Source organism: Hippopotamus amphibius, chromosome 8 (assembly GCF_030028045.1).
Source record: "Hippopotamus amphibius kiboko isolate mHipAmp2 chromosome 8, mHipAmp2.hap2, whole genome shotgun sequence".
In the NCBI taxonomy this organism is placed as follows: domain Eukaryota; kingdom Metazoa; phylum Chordata; class Mammalia; order Artiodactyla; family Hippopotamidae; genus Hippopotamus; species Hippopotamus amphibius.
Window position 1 is genome coordinate 77666836 of NC_080193.1, and position 10465 is coordinate 77677300.

Sequence of the window (10465 nt, forward strand, 5' to 3'; positions counted from 1 at the left end):
GGTGGGTGGGTGCGGATTCAATTTAGAATGAGAGAAACTGGAAACCCCAGTCAGCAACACTGTCCAGATTCAGCAGACAGGTCAGGAACTCCTAAAGCACTTATCTCTGCAAAATTTGATTTTCAGGCACCAATGGGCTTTTGACTGAGGGCCTCAACCTGATCTAAACCAGGGTTTCTCAACCTCAGCCCTATTGAAATTTTGGGTCAGATAACTCTTTGCTGTGAGGCTGTCCTTGCCTGGAAGTGGTTTAGTAGCATCCCTGGCCTCTGCCCACTAGACCACAGTAGCAACTACCCCCACCCCCAAGTTGTGCCAACCCAAAATGTCTACCGACACTGCTAAATGTCCCCAGGATATGGGTGTGTGTGTGAGGGAGAGAGAGAGAGAGAGAGAGAGAGAGAGAGAAATTGCTCCTGGTTGAGAACCACTGGTTTAAATGAATTAGAGAGGGGCAGACATATATGGGTAGGATTTCCTGGTAGCAATGAAAGACACATTCCATTTCACATCAAGAAGCCAAACAGGACACAGCAAACAAATCCCTTTTCCCTGGGAGAGCAATGAGGAAGACACAGAGGGTTGGGCTCTGGGAGGAGTGGGGAGTTTTTCTATGGCAGTGGAGAAAATAGCAAGGGTGATCCCAAGAAGCAGGGAGCTGGCACTTGTGGGGTGAGGGGTTGTCCCAGAGGATGAGGAAAAATGGCACTGCAGTAGTTTTTGCTAAAACCTTTTCCTCTCTGCCTTCTGGCTTGAGCACACACTCCTAGCCCGGAAGCCTGACTCCTATATAACACAGTCATGGCTCACTGTCCCAGGCGTATCGGCCACCTCGATGCTACCTGTGTCCAGCTCTAGCTGACCGTGAGCACCAGAGGTCTCGTGAACATGCCTCACTTTCCTGCATTTGTGGAAGCCCCTTCCCCTCCATCAAGCCCCTCTCCCTCTCTGTCAGAACACTTCCCATCATCCAGATTCACCTCGAGTGGACCCATCTCCTCATAAAGCCTTTCTGGAGATTCCCAACTGGAAGCGATCTCTGCCTCTCTGAGCCCCAGATCACATTCTGCATGGGGTTAGAATGATTTTTATCCTTGTATTCTCTCGAGTTCCCCACTCCCGGGCCGTGGAGACCATGGAGGGCCAAAGTCCAGAGAAGGGGCTCAGTGCAAGCTGCTTGAAGGTGATGGTAGGAGGACAAAGAACACAGGGAATCTTTGAAGGCTGGGTGGGCGTGGCTAATGGGGGGACAAGGCACCTTGGAGCTGCATCACAGAGGGCTTGTTTTCAAAGATGGACTGGGATTTTCTGGACTTGATTAAGGATCTCGGTTGGAACAGCCCCCCGGCAAGGGGCTTTCCTAAACAGGCAAGCCAGCCAAGGGAAAACCTGGGGAACTATTTAGGAGAGGGAGAAGAATGAGCCTAAAAGGATGCAAATTAGGGACTTCCCTGGTGGTCCAGTGGTAAAGAATCGGCCTTCCAATTCAGGGGACGCGGGTTCAATCCCTGATCAGGGAACTAAGGTCCCACATGCCTTGGGGCAACTAAGCCCATGAGCCACAATTACACAGCCCACGTTCCCTGGAGCCCAGGCACCACAATGAAGATCCCGCATGCCTCAAAGAAGATCCCACATGTCCCAACTAAGGCCTGATGCAGCCTAAATAAATAAATAAAAAAAAAAGGGATGCAAAGTTAGGTAGTCAGGATGAGGTCCTGACCAGAGGGTCCCTGGTGGTTTTGGCCCTCTGGATGCATCCTGTGCACTGAGAACAAGCAGTCACTATTTGCCCTGAAACTAGCATCTTAGAGCTGGATGGCACCACAGACACCAACTGACCCTTCACCCCCACGTGTCAGGAGGGCAGCTAATCCACGGAGGAGACAACTTGCCCTGGTCACCAGCAGAAGGGTGGCAGAGCCTCCAGCAATCCGGCTTTGGACTACTGCACCCAGAGCACTTCTTGTTGGCCTGACAGCTGCCTCTGGAGGGGCTCTGGGAGGCCAGAGGCACTTACTGCGCTTTTAAGAGGCGGCAGCCCAGGGCCCTCAGACCCAGGAAGGGTCTCAAGGGCTAGGAATCCTGCAGTGGAGAGGAGGGGGTGGGGGAGGGGGGAGGGGAGGGGGTGGGCCCGGCAACTACAAACTCCCAAATCTGTACCTTAGAAAAGCTTGATTGGGAGCAGTGGGCAATGCGGAAGGGAGTCGGGTGGATTGGTGGGAGGTTTCACTACAAATTAATTCCAACATTTCCGACCTGAGACTGCCCCAGCGAGACACCTGAGGTGAGAAACCGAGTTCATCTTTATCCAAAACAGAGTAAGTGGAGGCGTTAGCAGAGGGTCTGACATCGGGGATTTGTCTACCACTTGGGACAAGCGGGGTCAGTGGACTCCCTCCGTGTTTGAAGCTTCCCACCCCGGGACGCCCGTGGCAACTGGGAGTTCCCGCCCCCTGCCCTCGGGCCCCTCACCATCCGTCTGGGTCGCCCGATTCACCAGGGGGACGCAGCCCGGCGACGCGACCTTGTGCGCTCCGCCGGCTGCGCGCTGGATGTCCAGGGTGCCCTCGGGGCGGCTGGGGCAGAACACGGCCGTGTGCACCTCCCCGGCGGGGCTGTGCGGGGCGAACGCGCCACAGAGCAGGGTCTCCATGCGGCGGCGGGCCTCGGCCTCCTCGTCGCGCCGGGGCTGCACGACGATCCCGACGAGCGCGGCGGGCGGGTGACGGTCCCGGGCGCACACCTGCTGCAGGAGCAGCTGCAGCCGCGGCAGCTGCGAGCGCAGCGCGGACGCGCGGCTCAGAACTAGGAGCAGCCGCCCGCGGGGCTCGGGAGCCGCCGGCGGCTGCATAGGGTCCTGGCGACCAGATGCCGCGTCCTCCGCCGGCCCTGAGTCGGGGTTCCTGGCCGGAGCCGGAGCCGGAGCCGGAGCCGCCTCGCACTCGCGCTCTTGCGAGTCCCCAGCCCTGCGCCTGTCGCAAGGCTGCTTCTGGGCGCAGCGCTTGGACTTGGCGGCCGGGCAGTCGGCGCGCTTCCACGAGCTGTCTCCGGAGCGCTTGAGCCGCGGCCGGGCGCAGTTGCTGGAGCTGCTGTGGCCGCTTGTGGCTCGGATAGACCAGGGTCGAGAGGGCTGATCCGTCTGGCCCTGCTCCAGAAAGTTCTGCAGGGTTACGCAGCACTCATCCTGCTTCCAGAGCTCGCCCAGCAGCACCACCTGGCCGTGGCCCTCGATGGACTGGACTGGGGCCTGTTGCTGCGGCTCAGCCTTCCCCTCCTCCGCAGCCCTGGAGGGCTGGGCCCCAGGCTCCATGTCTGGTCCGGCTCCCTTGTCCCTCTGGGCCTGGGCCTCCGATGGCCAAGGGAAAAGCTGCCCTTCCCTGGAACATGTCACAATACCCCTGTGCCCTACCTCCTCCTGTCGTGACTAAGGGCCTCTGCCTACTATTCCTTGGAAATCTTCCAACATAGGGAAGTTGCTGTGGGCGCCAGTGTAAGGCTGGCTGTGATTAGTTTCGCTATCATTTTGTATGTCTTTGGTGTCAAAAGGACAAATCCCTTTATCCCATGGATGCATCACTATGCCCAGGCCTCCAAGTAAAGAGGATTTTTGTGCACTCAGGGCATTTAAAAAGCAGTGGACCCAGAGGCTCACTGCACCTGGAATATTTGAAGAGCAGTGAGGAACAGAGAGCTGGTGCTGGGTGGCTGCACCCTAGGAGGCAGGCCCTACCCAGCCTCAGTCTGGCTGCTCTCTATGTGATCCCGGAGCCAGAGTCCTGGGCTATTATACACTGATGGGGCTGCAGGAGATGGTTGGGGGGGGGTCCCCTCAGTTCAGTCTTCTACCGGTGCGCATTTGAAAAACCCAGTCGTTCCTGCCTGTGTTTCTCTTTTACGTCTCAACACAGAACACTTCACCGCTGGCACTTCCGGCCGCCAAATGTGTGGGTTCCCCACCCCCACCAAGCAATTCCGTATTTTACAATTTTACTCAATTCTGACACTATCTACTGGAGAAAGTGTCAGGTCTCACAGGTTAAGGGCCGTGTCGCTCAAGACGGCCCCCTGCTTCCCCCCTGCTGATCCCAAGTCCAGGTTGTTACCTGTGCTTCTGATTGATCAGCTGTAAATAAAGGGGTTCCCACGGTCCCCTCTTCAGGTTTAATTAATTTGCTTGAGTGGCTCACAGAACTCAGGAGAACAGTTTACTTACTGTTTACCAGTTTATGACAAAACAATATGATAAAGGATACAGATGAACAACCAGCTGGAAGAGATGTACAGGGCGAGGTGTGTGGGGAGGGGCGTGGAGCTTCCGCGCCCTCCCTAGGTGCACCACTCTCCCTCACTTGTGTTTACCAACCTGGAAGCTCTCCCCCAAACCCCATACTATTTGGGGTTTGGGGGAGGCCTCCTCATGCAGGCAAGATCAATTATTAACTCCATTTCCAGCCCTTCTGCCCTCTCTGGCGAATGGGGGTGGGGGTGGGGGTGGGGTGGGCGCTGAATATTCTAAGCTCTTAACCATGGCTGCTCTTTCAGGTGACCAGCTCCCATCCACGAGCCCACCCAGAGTGGCCTCGTTAGAACAAAAGACACTCCTATCACCCAGGAAATTCCGAGGGATCTGGAAGCTCGTCCCCGGAAACAAGGTCAAAGACCAAATATTAGAACAAAAGATGCTCTTACTCTTCTTATCACTTAGGAAATTACAAGGCGTTCAGGAGCTCTGTGCGAGGAATCAGTGGCAGAGACCAATATATATATTTTCTGTTATCTCACAGGGCACCAGAGGTCTGTCAAAGTGCCAGGAGAGAAATTCAGGAAAACTAAACTAAACAAGACAAAAAGCATAAAAACTCCTTATCTGCCCAGCACATGAGGTGAGCAGAGAGAGCCCTGGGGAGGGAAGACAGAGGTACTGGGACCGCTGCAGTGACTGGGGGAACTCAATGGTGGGAATTTTTTTCCATTTATTATTATTATTTTTAAATGGGCTTTACCAGGTTACTTAAATTTATTTTGAAAAAATATAAAAATTAAAGGCTCTGAAAAGCAAGCTTCTAATCAGAAAACTGGAATCCTGCTGAAAGCTCCAGAGGCCGCAGGCCAGGGAGCCTTGGGGGGACTAAGTAAAGGCAGAAGGCCCCAGCAGTTTTGCAGAAGCAGGTCGGACAGTGTTGGAGAACTTTTTCTTTCTCCATCCTGGTTTTTTCAGCCTTGACCCAAAGAAACCCAGCTCATCCTCCATCTGGACAGTGTTGCTGAGAACACTTCCAGCCCACTTCCCTTTCCTCAGCGAATCTGAACAGAGTCAGGAATTTATTGGGTGGCTTTTCTCTAGAATGCTGGGTCACTGTATTTTAAAATGATGCTAGTTCCATTCAGGACGAATCACACCTGCCAACCCACCCCAGGGTGGACCTGAGGTGTGGAGCCTCAATGTTTAGATTACAGTGGGAAGTAGAAGGCCCTACCTGGGCCTGGGCTTGACCTGTGCTTTTTATAAATTTATTTATTTATTTTATTGGCTGTGTTGGGCCTTTTTTGCTGTGCGCGGGCTTTCTATTAGTTACAGTGAGTGGGGGCTACTCTTCATTGTGGTGTGCGGGCTTCTCATTGCCGTGGCTTCTCTTGTTGTGGAGCACAGGCTCCAGGCACATGGGCTTCAGTAGTTGCAGCACATGGGCTCAATAGTTGTGGCTCACGGGCTTAGCTGCTCCGCAGTATGTGGGATCTTCCTGGAGCAGGGATCGAATCTGTGTCCCCTGCATTGGCAGGCAGATTCTTAACCACTGCATCACCTAGGAAGCCCGACCTGTGCTTTTTAAATAAGTTTTTATCAGCAAGTCTTGAACTGTGAAGTGCCAGTTTAGGAAGGACTAGCAGGCCCAGACTCCCCATATACAGGGCACATAGAATTGTAAGGAAGAAGGGTGCTTCCCTCCCCCGCTCTGTCCCCACTGACTGGGGGGCAACAGCAGCTCAAGGCCACGAGAGATCAGCGCCGTGCCCTTCATCGCCAGTTCAACCTGCAGCTGGACAGTCATCAGAGGACCCCTTGTATTTAAGTGTCTGGCATGGTGGATTGCCTTCCCCAGAAGGTTAGCACTCAAGTGCCTTCGACAAAGGGTCCCACCTGGGCCAGGCCCCTGGGCACAGTGAAGCCACAGCATACACAGCATGGGGAGAGGAGCAGAGACGTGGCAGGGCTCCCAGACCCAGTGGGACCCTACAGAGCAGGAGGATGAGCTGGAGTCCAGCCATCCTTGGGGTTCCCTGGGCCCAGGCCTTTGGGGGCAGGAGAGAGAGACTTAAGAATTGGCTTTACAAGCAAGGGCTCTATGAGCTGGTGCTAAGGAGGGAACACTGAGACTCCTGAGCATACACTTTTTTTTTTTCTGAGCACACACTTTGAAGGGGAGCAGAATATGCCACCCCAAAATGGCCCCTTTGACATGTGGGTTATTTTGAGCTAAAGACAGTTAAGACCCAGTACACTTAGGAAAGGCTTTTAACCTCTCCCTTAACTGCCTAAAAGAGTTTAGATAGGCGTCCTGTACCAGAAAGAGAGCTATTACCAGAGATAATTTAAAAAAAAAAAAATTGGAGAGACTTACCTGCATGGCAGGGCAAACATCTGATGCCAGTCATTTGCTCTTCTCCTCTTCCTGTGAATGGCCCTCCTCCCCTCTGGAGCCCCAGGCCCCTATCCCATTCCTTAGCTCAGGTTAGTATAGAAGCCTCAATTACCTGACTGCGTTTGAATTGCATATTTTTATGGGGGACCCTGTATGTACAAAATTAAATTTGTTATTCTGTCTTATGTCAATTTAACTATTAGGCCAACCAAAGAACCTACAACTTTAAACTCTTTCATTGTTCATCTAAGTAGATGTAACAAAGAAGTCCAAAGATACCTTGTCCTAGAAGTGACAGATATTTCCTCTGAGGTCAGTGATCCAGGGGTGGTGGGGAGGCTCTGCCACCTTCAGCAGGTGGCTTCCTTTCCTGTCTCCAGGGTAGCCAGTGGGAGGATGGAAAGGCAGGAGGGAGGGGAAGGCGGCATCCTTTCCAGGGCATGACTCAGAAGTTGGGCACCTCATTTCTGCTCACATTCCACTGACTAGAACTAGCTACGTGACCACCTTGGCTGCAGGAGAGGCTGAGAAACGTGGCCTCTGCTTGGGTGGCCAGGCATTCAGTTAATTCTTTGGCTTTTCTATTACAAAAAGGAAGAAGGGGTGAGCAGATATTAAGGGACATTTAACAGATTCTCCTTGTTATCTAATAAGAATTGCCCCCATTAATTGAGATCCTTCTACATGCTGGATGTTTACATATGTCATCTTTAGTGCAACCCAGCAATGGAGAGGGCACCTCCCAGCTACAGATGCAGAAACCAAAGTTCAGAAGGTTAGGTAACTTGTCCAAATTCAACCTGCTAGTGAGCGGTAGTCTGGGATCTAAATCCAGATTTGACTGGCTGCAAATTATAGGTGGCTGCCAGGACACTGTAAGTGCCACAGCATCCAGAGGCTGAGAGGTGGGGCTGACCCTCTGTCATGCTGGCTTCTGGAGGCTAATCCTGACTGCAGTGGGTGGTGGAGAATGGGAGGGAAGGGATGGGGGAGAGGGGAGCAAGCCTCGCACTTATTTTAGGCTCTCAGGTTGCAAAGCCTTCTGGATACACACTTCTAAGGGCACAGTGTAAAAGGATGGGAATTCCTGTTCGAATCAAATGGCTAATCCTTCCTTCCTTCCTTTGAAGACTGGGTAACTTTCTGGCTAAAAAATTTATAAAATAAAATGTCTTCATAATAAAGGGACATCAAGAGGAAAAGACTCCAGGAGAAAGGGACAATAGCCTTTTTACCATTTCAGATCTCATAAAAGCTCTTATTTCTAGCTTTGGAAATTCAGGAAGTTGTTGCTTACGTAAAAGGTTGAATCCAGAGGTTTGTAAACTGAGGAGTGAGAGGCGCACAGACTTTCCCCAGGCCTCCCATCCTGTTGGACCACTTGCTGTTGTATCTGGTTGTGATATTGGGATTTCCTGTAAAATTTCATTTGGGGAAAGAATTCTGCTGATGCTTGGAAACTTCTGAACTAGACCAAACTGTAATGTTATGGATAATTTTTATTTATTATTTAGAAAAATTATTTAATTCCTTTAGATAGGTAGTATATGTACATGGCTAGGTAAAAAATAGGCCTTGTGGCTGCTCTCTTGGATCACTCTCTTGGGGGGAACCGGTTGCCATGTCGTGAGGACACAGCAGCCCTCTGGAGGGGCCCACATGCACGGAATGAACCGAGGCCTCCTGCCCACAGCCACTGAGGGAGCCGCCTTTCAGATGTTTGGAGCCTGGGGTGGTATCTTAACTGTACCCTAATGAAAGACCCCCCTCTAGACTGCTCAGCAAAACTGCTCACTAATTTCTGATCCTCAGGAAAGGTGGGAGATGATAATGCTTTATGCTACTAAGTTTTTGGGTAATTTTTTCCCCAGAAATTAGATGACCATTCCTAATCCGTGCTCCAGCCATTGCAGGAACTCTTCTTCACAAGGAAACAGACTCTTGGATATACTTATTCTAGGTCTGTTGTAGGCAGCATAATGGCCCCCTGCAAAGCGCCCACGTTCTGATCCATGTGACCTGTGAATATGTTAGCTTCCTTGGTAAAGGTGAATTAAGGTTTCAGGTGGACTTGTGGGTATTAATCCTTGAGCTTAAAATAGGGAGATTATGCTGGATTATTCCAGGCAGGACCAATATAACCACAAGGGTCTTTAAAAGGGAGGCAGGAGGAGTGAGTCAGAGGGAGATGTGACTATGGAAGAATGTCAGAGTGCTGGCTTTGAAGATGGAGGGAAGGGTCCGTGAGCCAAGGAGTGTGGGCAGCCTTCAGAAGCTGTTTAAAAGGCAAGGAAACTGTCTTAGCCAGCTTAGGCTTCCGTAATAAAATACCACAGACTGGCTGGCTAAGAACAGACATTTATTTCTCACAGTTCTGGAGGCTAAGAAGTCCCAGATTTAGTGTCTGGTGAGGGCCTGCTTCCTGGATCACAGATGGTCATCTTCTTTCTGTGTCCTCACGTAGTGGCAGAGACAAGGGGTGTCTCTGAGGTCTCCTTCATAAGGGCACTAATCCTATTCGTGAGCGCTCTACCTTCATGACTTCATCACTTTCCAAAAGCCCCACCTCCAAATACCATCATATTTGGGGATTAGGCTTCAATTTATAAATCTGGGGGGACCTATTCTGTCTATAGCAGAAATGGATTTTTCCCTCCATCCTTCAGAAAGGAACACGGTTCTGCCCAGTGAGAGCTGTGTCAGACTTCCAACCTACAGTATTTTAAGATAACAAATTTGTGTCATTTTGTTGCGGAAATCAGTCCATTGAGAAACCAAGCACCACACTCAGAGGGATGGAGAACTCAGGTTTATTAAGCCAGCGGCCCCAGGTGAGCTAATGCTCCAAAGTTCTGGGCCCCGAACTCAGGGTGAGCTTTACTTTTATAGTGCACATGTTTACAGAGCATGGACGTTTCCAAACAGAAGCTTACAAGAGCAGGTGCAGAACATTCCATTTTTAGCAAAACATCTTAAAGTTACATTGGATTGCTAGGTCATCCTGTTTTTTATGTTTTTCTCCAGGCAGCAAGCATATTTCAGGAAAGCAAAACAAGCATGGAGTTATTTTTAGCTGAGTGTAAGTTTCTAACTTTCCTCTTCAGTTTTAAGCTGCTAAGGGTGTGGTAATTTGCAACAATATGAATGAATATAAGGTCATATAGCCAGAAAGTGGCAGAGCATGGACTGAAGTCTGGTCTGTCAGACCCAAGGCCCACCCTTTCCCCCATCCCACCCTGGCTCCCTGATAGTGGAGAGACTTACCTTTTCTGCTGTAGAAGGAGCTTACATTGATAATGACTGAGTCACCTGAGCAGGAAGTGTGGGCTTTGTACCACTGGTGGGGTACAGTCGGGAGGCTAATCCCGCTACTCCAGAGCCTGTGGTTAGAACACAGGACGGAGACTTCCTTGGTGACACAGTGGCTAAGAATCCACCTGCCAATGCAGGGGACATGGGTTCAAGCCCTACTCCAGGAAGATCCCACATGCTGTGGAGCAACTAAGCCTGTGCACCATACCTACTGAGCTGGCGTGCCACAATTATTGAGCCCACGTGTTGCAACTACTGATGCCCACGTGCCTACTGAACCCCCGCGCGCCTAGAGCCCATGCTTCCCAACAGGAGAAGCCTCCACAATGAGAAGCCCACGCACCACAAAGAAGAGTAGTCCCTGTTCACTGCAACTAGAGAAAGCCCGCGCACAGCAATGAAGACCCAATGCAGCAAACAAACAAAAAACCACAGGTCAGATGTGTTAAATTAACTAAACAAGGAGACCAGTAGACTGAGGTGGTCTGATGCCATGGTGCCTATGGAAG